The sequence below is a fragment of the Lycorma delicatula genome, chromosome 9, assembly GCF_047948215.1.
Source record: "Lycorma delicatula isolate Av1 chromosome 9, ASM4794821v1, whole genome shotgun sequence".
NCBI classification, from domain to species: domain Eukaryota; kingdom Metazoa; phylum Arthropoda; class Insecta; order Hemiptera; family Fulgoridae; genus Lycorma; species Lycorma delicatula.
The window spans coordinates 73,555,359-73,565,032 of NC_134463.1; the positions used below are offsets into that span (position 1 = coordinate 73,555,359).

The following is a 9,674-nucleotide window of genomic DNA, read 5'->3' on the forward strand; positions in this document are numbered from 1 at the left end:
ATTTCTGATATTGTTGATAAATACAAACATTTTGATTTATTTTAAAATGAAACACATTTAACATATTATATCTAAAAAAGTAAACACATATTATTTTTTAACATTTAATCGTGTTGGTGTTTAGAAACACACTACCTGATTGAACGTCAGTGAGGTGGAACTTCAATTTGGTATGGTTCTCAACTGAGTAGATGAACAATACTGAACAGGATATAGATAACGCAGCAGAATAGTGGTTTAGAAGATGGAGATTTCCAAGAAAATTGGATGAGTCTATTTTCAGTTGTTTGAAGAATGATATTAGACATTAAGGCCTTTTCTTGGAAATATTTATCAATATTAAATTGCCTGTTATCTAAAAAAATTCTTAGTACTAATTTGAGAAAAGTTTTTAATCTCATCTTTCTCCTTTGCAGGTTCAGAAAAGGGAAGTTTTACTATAATAATAATAATAATGTTACTTATAACAATAATTAATGTTGTGCATAACAGTACACATACTTTTATGTTGATTTTAGTATTTTTGTTTTGTTTTTGTGCGAGTCAGTTACTTGAAAGTATTGATTTGTTGATCTTGATTTTTTTTTTTTTAATTTTTTAAGTAGCATAGTTCATTTTTTTTTTAAAAAAAGGTTGAGTATAATTCAATATTAATTTTACTTTTTTTTTCAGGAGTAACATGTTTATGCAAAGTTATTTCATCTGTTATTGTTAAATAATTCAAAGGTTGTTCCGTACTTGAAGAAAACTTACTATATTGGATAGAAGCTGATTTGTTTGTATATAGGAAGGTGATATATAATAATGCGTGCGTTATGTTATATATATTTATAACGTGCAGTGATATGCAACGGTATGTGATAATTATGGTATAATATGAGGATTAATTTATATATATATAATAAATTATATATACTGTATATAACATGTAAACAGTTATATTATAATTTTATGTAAAGATTAATTACTTTTTTTTTAATTTTGTGTAAATGAGTTTTTTAAGTCAAACTTACATTGGTATCATCTTAATGCCTTTATAAATATTATTAAAAAATATTTTGTTATATTCTTATTCTTAAACCACTTCCATTTTAAATTTTTATCACATTCAAGATATATTTAGCTTTATATTTTTAGTTATTTTCTTCATCATTCTTTATACTTAGCACAAATTTATTTTAACATCAGTAACTTTGTATGTTTTTATTAGAATTCAAATACAATATTTCCAAATTTCTTTTACAATAAGGATTTATATCATGTATTCTATTCATTAAATAGTATAGTGAAACATGTAAACAGTTATAAATTATGAAATAATAAATTCCATAGAATAATGCAAAATAATTTAAAACTAATGGAAATTTTTGTTCTGTAGGACCAGCTAATTACAGCACCTTCTTTTGCAGCATTACCTTCTTCATTGGTAAAGATACTGTAAATTAGTTACAAAACGTCCTATGGAAGGAAAAGTTCCTATGTTATGAAAGTAAGTGGTTCAGTAATTTTATAGTATTTTTTATTTTTAGTAATAAATAGATAAATTAATTCAAAATATGTTAATTTGTTTAATTATTTAAGATTTTCATTGTTTATCTTTTTTGTGGTAAAATAATACTTCTCTAAAAATGTTAAAGCTACTAATTTTTTTTTTATCACACACATTTTATTCTTAAAATAGAATGACAAATAACTCATCCTGTTAGGTTGTAAATAATTTTTTTTACAACTACAAAGGCTGTGTTTGCATTTCTATTACTCATTCTTTTATTTAAAATGATTATTTGGCAAAATAGGGTGATTAGTTTAGAAATAACATACTTTGTCCTTAACATATTTTTTCATTTTTTTTATATATATAATGGTTTTATATTAATAAAAATTTAGATTTCACAAATTCACAATTTTACATTAAGCAAACTTTGATTTATTCGCATGATTAAATAATCTTGATGTTCATTCTGTATTTTTACTTGTAGTCATTGATAAGTGAAATGAAATATGGTTATAATTAAACACTACTATATGTGATTCATTCATAAAAAGGTTAAGTTACCAAATATACAGGAATGTAAAAACATTCAGACATGCAGAAAACGTACAAATTAACTTTTATTATTTTTATTTTGTTTTTTTAGATGTAAAGTGTTAAGGCTTTCATGATATTTTCTATTTGTGATTTAGTATATATTTTTCTAAACTTTTTATTTAATTTGTATTTTAAAGAATTTCAATCCTCTTTCAAGCGATGCTGAGCTTATGTAACTATACAAGAAACATTTAATCTAATTTTCACTTGAAAATATTCCAAAGTATTGTACTGAGGAAAATAATTCATCATATACTTGTCTGAACAGCAAGGTACAGGTCAAGACTACAATTAAATTAAGAGAAATTGTTATGTTATCAATGACTCTTAGACATCTAAATCTGCTAAGAAATTATTCAAGTGCTGAAAAAGTTGTTTTCCTGAGTAACTGCACGTATAGGTTTTTTTTTAGGAAATTCCACTTTTTCAGTAGCATATACATGTGTATAAAGTTTATCTTTACTATAAATTTGTAATATAGATGTAATCCAGACATTTTCAAGTTTATCATACTTATAATGATTTCACCAGCACCTATAAATATGAGGATAAATTTGTGCTACACTGTTTTTAAAACATTCTGAGCTAGTTTTTGAATGAATAAAGCAATTTCTTTCTTATGTTTGGTAACTAGAATGACATACAATAAAGGGATCAAATAATCTTAAAACTTATATTTTGATTACATGTGTTGTTGAAATCTTTTGTTTTTTTGACCTGTAACTTCTCATTTTTTCCATTGTCTTTAATGATTTTTGTTGAATTAGGTTTATTTATTGTAATTAGTTTTTCAAGAAAAATTATTAATACAGATGCCAACATTAAAAATCCCACTCCAAGAAATTGGAGCAAGATTTCTGTTGTTAAGTGAGCTCGTAACAAGCATAATGAAACTGGGCATAAATTTCCAGGTTGAAGCCAGGAATATTATAATTTATAAAACCAGTAAGATTTTCTTAGTCTCCAGGTCTAGTTTTTTAAAGTATATTTAAGGAAGGTCCTAATTTTATTACTGGACGTAGATCTTTCCAGATGTATTTTGTGCTATGAATTGATTACATTCCAGGTTGATGCACTGTTTATATCAGTTCCTAGGGACTCCTGATTATACAGTAGAATATGAAGCTCAGGATCACTTTTTTTTTATCCTCAGGATCACTTTTTCTTTGAATGTGATATTCCAGAAGGCTAAAAAGGGTCAGTGATATACACCTGAATAAGTTAGGTTAGTTTTTGAGTGGGCACAAAAACATTCACAGCTGAAGTATCTTGGGAATTTACCCTTGATTTCACAAAATATAAATTTATACGGGAGTTTAAGAAAATTCAAAAGAAATAAATAATTAAATTTTTTATGGTTTTACTTCTATTTAAAAATAAATTCAGTTGAAGAATTTTGTTGGTTGTAAATACAGGAAAAACTACACTATATAATAACATAATGGAATAAAAAATAATTTTAATACAATAGTTATCAGCAAGTGATTTGCAGTTCTATGTGAATAATTTTGAAAACGGTAAATTTTAAGTAAATATATTTGAATGATAATTTATTGTAGTGTGTCAATTATTGATAGATATTTTTATTGAATACTAAACCTTTCATCTACATCATAATTATAATTTTATATGATTAATAAAACTCCTTTAATATGTATTTCTTTATTTAATTTCTTAAGCAACTGCAGAATCATATTTAGTTTACAGTCATTACATTTCTACTTTTTTTTTTTTAAATAATAAGAGTGAGATGAATCTTATAATGTAAAAATGGTAAGTTAATTATAAATTCCTTTCATCCAGAACCTTATGGATGAAAAGGGAAAATATTTCATTTGAGAAAAAGAAAAGTCAAAATATTCAGTACTGTCTTCTGCAAGATTAATCATAAAGCTCATGATACAACTTTCTAACTATAAGGTGTCTGTGTTTCTGGTGTGGGCCACAGCTATGAAAACAGCTTGCTTTTTTTATATTTAACCTAATTTATTTGTTATTAATGAATAGTTTTTTTCTTAATGACTCACTATATTGCTTTTAATTCAAATTTATTCATGAGTGTTCATAGCAATAGCTACTTCATCAGCTAAATTAATATATCTGTGAAAAAATATTAAAAAAAAATATTGTTTTTAAAATACGGCTAAAAGACATTTGATAAAACTGTGATTTACATGCTGTTATGATAATATTTTATGCCAAAGATTTTTCCTAGTTTGTTTTTATATAGAGTATTTGATCTAAAGTGGATTAGTGCAACAAGCAGAGAACATGGCAGCAGGAGGTATACTATGTGGACAAAACTATATGCCAAATCATTTAACAGTCTTGAATGATTTTAATCTTTACAGAATACTATAATATGTAATAACACTTTTATGGCTATGGGACTTCTGCTCAAGTCAAGGTGACTGCGCAGTTAGATATGATAATATACATTATCATTACTTTTGTTTTTAATTTCTTAATTTCAAGTTGTGTTATTATTCTTACCACTAGAAATACATATTATTCTTCCTATTTCATTATCTAATAAAATAAAAAAATATAAAAATGAATTCAATACTCCTTAATTTATATTATATTCATTATTATTGTGTTATTTTTAGAATTCTAAAACATTTAGACATTCAAAGATTTAGTGATTTTTTAAATTTATTTTCTTATAATTATGAGTACATGCACTTAATTAAATTTAGATTCAACTGTATAATTGATTAGAGAAATTAGATTAGAAAAAAATAATAATATAGATTCCAATATTCCTTTTCGATTTAATTATGAAACTAAATAAATTTACTATATTATGGTAGCTTTCTAAGGAAATTAAAAGGCATTAATAATTATTTAAGTTGCTATGCGTGAAAATCAGAAAATTAATCTTTCAGTTCCAGTACTTTTAAAAAAATTTTTTTTACAAAAATATTTACACGTACTTGATTATGTACATTATTTTTGTATCATATTCTCCCTCTCAGTTGATGCATCTGTCTAGGATGAATTCATGAATCAAATCTGTATTATTAAGAGATGGGAAATTATTGATGCCACCATTCTCTCTCTTTGCTCTTTTTTAGGATGCTCCCACACCATGAGCTGGGATTTTGTTTCAGGACAGTAATGGATTACACATACTTTTCATCAGCAGTAATTATTTACTCCAAGAGTTTATTGATTTATGTAAACTGGAGATGATGAGTAACGTCCAAAACCATCTGCTACACTTATTTCTGAACCCTAGATAATCATGAGTAATGCCCCTGACTATGTAATCTAGGAAAGTGAATTACACTTCCAAATATTTGAGTGTTATTTGGCTATTACCACATAAATCTTGTTTAATTGCTGAAACAAGATCTACTGATGTGGAACGGCATTTGGTTCTTTATTCATTCATCACACTTATTTGACTGTTACAGTATCTTACCTGATGCATACTCATCACATTAAGCCTATAAACTACAAGAAGTTCTCAGTGAATTTCAACCTTTACTATTCCCTGTTCCCACAGAATGATAATTGAAACTTGTTTAGCAAACAGAAGATAAAAAAATTGAAATTGTTGAGCTATTTACAAGAAGATATAGCTGGGACTTTATTAATCACTCACTCTATCTAGAAGACATCTAATTTAAGTGTTTTCTGAAAACCAATTTATTGTATTATTTAGTACATCAGCAGTAGTTGTGCCAGGGAATTATTTTTCTGTCCTCCCCTTATACAATTTGGTAACAGAATTTTTTAATCCAAAATGGTTTTGGTTGCTACAATCATTACCCATTAACAAATGCCAAAATCATGCGATGAACTGAATCTTGTGCTGGATTCAATGGGGATCAATTGGAACTGATTATTAAGTATGACTTTAGCCATTGTAATGTTATCTTACATGTGTGTTATCATGTGGTGTTAACATTTTGAAAGATTTCCAATCTCAAATGTAAGGAAATTCAGTTTACATTCTTACCAAAAATTCTGTAAAATAATTAATATGTATATATAATGAAATTTTTGGTTTTCTGTAATCTGGGGAAATAATTATTTAAGTGCCTAAAATTATTATTTTTTGTTTTTCAAAAGTTATTAAATTTAATAATGGAAAATAGTTTTTATTTATTTCAGGTTACTGATTAAGCAAAATTTTGTCAGCTCCTTTAAAAAATATATTAATATTACATTTTTTAATTTAAGAATATTTGACCACTTATATATATATATATATAGAGTTCAATAATAGTATAAAAAGTTGATTCTATCAGTAAATCATAGTATCATTTCCAGTTTTTTTTCAAGTCCTATTAAATCTTCACTTCTGAATGAATAATTACAAATTGTTTGCTAGTTCTTTAAAAAATTAATCTTAAAATAAATCCCACTAAACGCTATGATTGTGTCAATGAAAATTTGAAATGATCATAAGTTCAAAAGCTGTTATTACTGAATGCTTACTAGAAACCATTTAAATATGAACTTTATTTATTACTGTGATCTAAAAATTTTAATTTTTTTTTAACAAGCTTAACCAATTATAAAATATAATGTAATTATTTTATTTTAATCAAATTATTTTAAGTATATTTCAGTAATTTTCATCAGACTAGTCTTGTTATTGTTGCACTGCAATTTCAAATAAAATTATTTCTAATATATACTGGCCACAGAAATAATCAACAAATCTTATTGGTAGAATATTTTTAGAATCTTCTACAAATATTAGTTACATGAAATGTCTTGATTACTGTAACTTACGATATGTAGAGAATAAGATCTTAGTTTGATTAAAAATTCCATTACATTCATTAAACTGAGTTGATGCTTATTGTAGACAACGTATGTTCAGCATTAATTTATTATTGTAGAATGGTTGTAAGTCAACTCAAATGCGACACTAATTTGAAGAGCATGATTTGTTGTGCATTACTGAAAACAATTTGAAATAAGTAAAATACTTCTACGTTATCTTTAATTGAATTCAGTCTACAATACAAATATTTATTTTAAGTAATTTCTTTTATCGTCTGTCATAAAAGAATTTTTGTTAAATTTTAATGTCAATTCCTGGGACCACTGTCAAAAAAAAAAAACAACCACTAAAAGTGATAATTTATTACACGTTATTTATTATTATTTTATACATAAAGGGTACACCTACTTTTAAGAAATATTTCAACATAGAAATTGTGTCCAATTATGGTTGTAACATTTACTTCTGACATTTTCTTTTTTAATATTAAATGAAAGTAATTTATTGCTATTATCAGTATATTTAAATATAATTTGAAAAAAAAATTGTCAGCTTTTTATATTAAATTTTACAACTTTTGTCTATAATACAATAATAAATAAAAAAACAAAAACACCATTTATTAATAAGTTTATTGTTGATGTGAAAAAGCCTTTAATCTTCCAGCTTCTTAACTTTCTCCTCCCGTTGTTTCAATAGAGCCCACATACTTTCTTTCTTTTATTTTTTGTTTGTTCTTCCTTTTTTTTTGGTCTTCCTTATATTTCCTTAAAGTTATATTCCTCTAAGTTACTTATAATTTTGTCTCTTTTTTATGTTTTTACTAAAAGTAACTTTTTTTTTAATACTTAATTTTAAAAAAATAATTTTATATTAAAAATATATCTTGTACTTTACAAACTTATTTATATTTATTTATGGATAAACACAATATTAATATTAAATAATAACTTAATTTTGTTTATTATTTATAACATAAAATAAAAATAATTATAACATGGTCAAGGTGATCATTAAATCAGTTGTTAGTAGAATTTGTTTCAATGTGTGTAAGATTGATACCACTAGTACAGTCATGTTTATGTGTTGAGAACATAATACACTACTAACGGCACAAGCTGTTTTTTAAAATTACATTGTGTACTGCTAGTGATGAATGCTATTTGTACAGCTAAGTTGTACCTATTTATGGTATTTCAATAATATACATATAACTATCTGACATTGCTAAATCTGTGCTCTTGTAACTTAGTGTACACGTACAGTAATGAATTGATAATTATTGAGTATTGTGGTGGTTATGATCAGAGAATTTATAAAGGCTGAAAAATGCATGATATTTTCAGTAATATACTCGTACCATCACTTTGAAAATTAGCTAATTTAACTGATATTTCATGAGGATGTTATTTCTTTTTACTACATTAATAATTGCAACAAAAATGTATGTATTGTTATTTTAGTATAAATTATTAGTAAATTTCTATATTAAGATACAATGATATAGCTTCGGTGTGTCTGGGTTAACGATTTACTTTCCATGTTATAGTTTTGTAGAAACTATTTACTTTTTTCCATATTATAATTTTATTTTGACTTCTATTACCGTAAAATTCACTTCACTTCTTAAATATAATTAATATAATAAATTTGTTAAGACGTTTAATGATTAATTCATTTTATTTGTGATGCTATAATAATGTATTTACAAATTTTGTGTAATAATTATAAGTTATTTATTTAAAGCATTTCACTGTCGTGCACAAAATGTGATATTCTATATATTTACAGTAAAAAGAGATTAAAAACTATTATATTTATGATGAATTTATTAACAATATTATTATTATGCCTGATATTCTTTATTTATTCTGAATTAATTACATGAATTTTTTAACTAATCTTATTATCTAATGGCATTTTGGTCTTTTTTAAGAGTATCATCTTGGATAATCAGGGTTTGTGAGTAATAAGGAAAAGAGAATTTATATTTTTATCAATAAGTTTTGTTAAAAAATTTGATGTTAAAAATTGTCCATAAATAAATTTACTTTATTTCAAGTTTTTATCGGTAACTACATGTAAACACTATTTCTCTCTGCACACGTTATTACTAATATAAAAACCAAAATATGAGTTTTGGATACATTTAATTAATTTAAATTTTAAAGGGCCTCTGTATACACTTCAGGATCTTGCTATCTCCTCCCATGAAAATTATCTGCAACTAGGCATCACTGGGGAGGAAAATTACAAGAGAACAGTCTCCTTTGTGTTGGTTTCAGTAAAATTCTTCATCATAATTTAAAATTCAAAATATAACAAGTACATTATATTATATAAATGTAGGCACTATATTATATAAATGTATCGGTAAACAGCATCATGAAGATAAAATTACTTGGAATAACATATATAATTAATATGTAACAATCGATATAAATACATTTATTTAATTTTATAAATAAAGTCGCTACATATATTTGCATTTACAATATGTTTGGTTGTTCAAAACCATAGAAAGTTAATGGTTGTTCCAAAAGGTGTACTGAATCAGCAGTCTTGATAGAATACATGATGCATCTTCCTACAGATGAGATTATTTTGGGATCATTTTTATAAAAATTATCTGTATTGACAAATATTTGCATAAGGAACGTATAAACCAATGAGTTCAGTAAATCATTCAATATATTTATGCAGTAATTTATAATAATAAAACACTAATAAACTGGATGTTCAAACAGACAAACCAATCTTTTTTACATTTTTTGTAATTATGAAGTAAGGAATTAAGTAATTATTACATAAGCAAGGTTTAAGAAAGCAAAGAGAAATAAT

The 9,674-nt window shown here is 24.9% G+C and overlaps 1 protein-coding gene across 2 annotated transcripts in view; it reads left to right on the top strand.

The window, feature by feature from the left end:
- The window catches only part of LOC142330457 (uncharacterized), a 32,531-nt gene extending 31,377 nt beyond the window's left edge, over nucleotides 1-1,154 (top strand). For both annotated transcript variants that reach the window (XM_075375697.1, XM_075375699.1), the window contains exon 8: nucleotides 673-1,154. The gene's annotated coding sequence lies outside the window, so the exon portion shown is untranslated. The remainder of the gene's footprint in view (nucleotides 1-672) is intronic.
- The last annotated feature ends 8,520 nt before the right edge of the window (nucleotides 1,155-9,674 follow it).